Source organism: Oryctolagus cuniculus, chromosome 16 (assembly GCF_964237555.1).
Source record: "Oryctolagus cuniculus chromosome 16, mOryCun1.1, whole genome shotgun sequence".
Taxonomy (NCBI): Eukaryota; Metazoa; Chordata; class Mammalia; order Lagomorpha; family Leporidae; genus Oryctolagus; species Oryctolagus cuniculus.
In genome coordinates, this window is record NC_091447.1 from 70,861,058 (window position 1) to 70,864,976 (window position 3,919).

Genomic DNA, 3,919 nt, shown 5'->3' on the forward strand with positions numbered 1-3,919 from the left:
AGTATCAGATCATTAATTCTTTATTTTAAAAAATTTATTTATTTTTTTATTTGAAAGGCAGAGTTACAGAAAGGCAGAGGCAGAGAGAGAGAGAGAGAGGTCTTCCCCCAACTCGTTTACTCCCCAGATGGCCACAACAATTGGAGCTGCACTGATCCAAAGCCAGAAGCAAGGAGCTTCTTCCAGGTTTCCTGTGTGGGTACAGGGGCCCAAGGACTTGGGCCATCTTCTGCTTTCCCAGGCCTTAGGAGAGAGCTGGATTGGAAGTGAAGCAGCCGGGACTCGAACCAGTACCCATATGGGATGCCAGCACTGGGCACTGTGGGCGGCAGCTTTACCTGCTACGCCACAGCACTGGCCCCAGATCTTTAATTCTTGACTTCCCGCTATAGAGGCTTCTTTTTTTAAGATTTATTTATTTATTTATTTGAGAGGTAGAGTTACAGACAGTAAGAGAGAGACAGAAAGGTCTTCCTTCCATTGGTTCAGCCCCCAAATGGCCAACATGGCCAGCACTGTGCCGATCCAAAGCCAGGAGCCAGGTGCTTCCTCCTGGTCTCCCACATGGGTGCAGGAGCCCAAGCACTTGGGCCATCCTCCAGTGCACTCCCAGGCCACAGCAGAGAGCTGGACTGGAAGAGGGGCAACCGGGACAGAATCTGGCGCCCCAACCAGGACTAGAACCCAGCATCCATGTGGGATTCTGGCGCCACAGGCAGAGGATTAGCCAAGTGGGCCACGGCGCTGGCCCCCACTATGGAGGCTTTGCCATACTCTTCATAGTGAGAGGTCTTTCTCTGAAAGGTCTTTACATTTGGGGTGATCTTGAGTTGGATCTGTACTTTGGACACTCTAGGGTAAGAGTGGCTGGATACCAGGTCACCAGGGGTGTTCTAGCGATACCCAGGGGATTTCTAACAGCCACCAGCATTTTGCAGTTTAAAGGGCTGGTGGCCTACCCGCAGCTTTACCATGCCTGGCTCTGGCTGGGAGTGCAGGGCTCACTTTCTCCTATGGCAGCTGGAGCATCCAGAGCTCACTGAGGCAGACAGAATACAAAGGTGAAGAGGACTATCATGGGTACAGGAAGAGTGCAAAGTGGGGATGGGGCCGAGCCACACAGAGCAGAGGTTCCCAAAGTTGTAGGGGTGACGGAGTTCAGGAGCAATAACACATTCAGATCACTTTTTAAGAAAAGAAATTATTTACTTGAGAGGTAGAGTTACAGGCAGTGAGAGGGAGAGACAAGAGAGAAAGGTCTTCCATCTGCTGGTTCGATCCCCAAATGGCCACAACAGCTGGAGCTGAGCCAATGTAAAGCCAGGAGCCAGGAGCTTCCTGCAGGTCTCCCACGTGGGTGCAGGGGCCCAAGTGCTTCAGCCATCTTCTACTGCTTTTCCAGGCCACAGCAGAGAGCTGGATAGGAAGTTGGTAGCTGGGACTCAAACTAGCGCCCCAGATCACTCTTGTGCTTACTGCTGTCTGGGAAGACTTCCTGAGTGTAGGCTTCAGTGAAAGCATAAGGAAGAGTTCTGGTTGTTGTCAGGAGGCAACACAAAGGCAGTCCAGGCTGTGACCATTACTCCTCAGGGAGCTTCAGGGCCAGGGCCGGCCCAAGCTCAAAACCACACCAAGACCGTGGACCACCCCCAACTCCAACTCCACCACCAGATTAGGGGCAGATACCAGGTGTAGGTAAATCTAAGGGGCTGTGATCTAAAGCCAAACCCATTGTGGCAACCAGCTCCAGAGCGCCAGAAAACTCTACCAAAAATTCCAGATCCAGAAGCTTAGTCAAATTCAGCAGAAGCAACTCCGGAGCCACTGCAAGCTCTGGCACCAGTTGTGGGTCTGGACCACAGCCAAAACAGCAGCTCCGTTAATAGCAGGGCTGATGCCAGGAACACCTGCTCCCCCACCACAGAGCTCAAGTTCACCATAGCTACAAGGTCAGTGCCAGACATCCCCTATGACTGGTGCCATCTTCTGCCCCAGAGCTGACATGGCCCTCCCCTACCATGGTATTCATTTATTTTTTTACCTTCATCTCTACAAGGTTAACTACATTTTTTCAAAAATTTGTTTCCAATAAAAATCTTTGCAGGGAGCTCCAGCATTTGGAGTTTCTCTGCCTCACAGGAATGCCTCTCACTTGGCACTGGTAGTCTCAAACCACTGTGTTAGAAATTCACTCAATTTCATTCAAGGCTCCATGGCACAACGTAAGTTAGCCTTTTTTAAAAAAAGATTTATTTATTTATTTACTTACTTATAAGTCAGAGTTACAGACAGAAGGAGAGGCAGAGAGAGAGAGAGGTCTCCCATCCACTGGTTCACTCCCCAATTGGCTGCAATGGCTGCAGCTGTGCTGATCCAAAGCCAGGGGCTTCTTCCAGGTCTCCCATGTAGATGCAGGGGCCCAAGGACTTGGGCCATCTTCTACTGCTTTCCCAGGCCATAGCAGAGAGCTGGATCTGAAGTGGGGCAACCGGGTCTCGAAACAGCGCTCATATGGGATGCCAGCACTGCAGGCAGCGGCTTTACCCACTACACCACAGCACCAGTCCTGTAAGTTAGCCTTTCTGAATCAGTTTCTATTTTAAATGATAGTACACCTGCCCATTTATTTCATCAGGCAATGTTATCAGCAAATGAGCTAACCCATTTGAAAGCCATATTAAAGAAACTAAAAAAGTGGGAAGACTAAAAGGGAACAGGCAGATGATATGTGATACATCTGAGAGTTGATATAGAATTCTGACTCATTCTCTTGCTGCCCATGTGATCTGGGATTTAAAACCAAGCTGCACTCATTAACTTAGTGAATAAGAAAGTGTAACCTTCAACTCACAGAACTGTGAGAATGAAAGTCAACACATCATCGGAGATGGCTGATCAGAGATGGCTTTCTTTGCACAAGAGAGAATTCGAACGTGAGACAGGGAAGAGCAGTAAGTTTGTTAGCCAAGTCTAAAGAAGAGAGTACACCTGCTAGACCAAGCAGACACCTCAGTAAAAGACCAAGAGCCCAGTCTGTATTCACACTGGAGTTTTTAAGTATTTGGTATGAGCCCTCCATTTCACTCCAAGATGGGACATTACTGGGTGGAAGTCTTTCTGGGCATTAAACTCATCATATTCCTCCCAGAACTTCATAATGAAGCCAACAGTACCCTTGAAACAAGGTGAAAAAGGTTCCTCCAAGCTGGTCCTGGGAGAGGCCGGGACCCACCTAACAAGGTTACCAGACAAGAGCAATACTTTAGATAGAAATCTCTGGTCACACTTGCTTCTACAAACAGATATATGTAAGCCCCACAAAATACCCATTTCAATCAGTTCTGGCACTAGATTACTAGCTCTACTTATGAGAGAATAAATACAAGACCTCAAGAAGTTTCTGTTAAATGCATTTGGATGATGTTAATCTTTGGGAAAAGCTTGTGCAAACTCATGAATATCAAGAGTCTTCCAAAGTGTAATGAAGGATAGTTCGGGGAAGAAGAAAAGACCTGTGTCAATTCAAACTGCTTTGCACCAAAAATTATTTCTTTTTTTTTTTTTTTTTTTTTTTTTTTTTTTTTTTTTTTGACAGGCAGAGTGGACAGTGAGAGAGAGACAGAGAGAAAGGTCTTCCTTTGCCGTTGGTTCACCCTCCAATGGCCGCCGCGGCCGGCGCACTGCGCTAATCCGATGGCAGGAGCCAGGAGCCAGGTGCTTTTCCTGGTCTCCCATGGGGTGCAGGGCCCAAGCACCTGGGCCATCCTCCACTGCACTCCCTGGCCACAGCAGAGAGCTGGCCTGGAAGAGGGGCAACCGGGACAGAATCCAGCGCCCCAACCGGGACTAGAACCCGGTGTGCCGGCGCCGCTAGGCGGAGGATTAGCCTAGTGAGCCGCGGCGCCGGCCCACCAAAAAT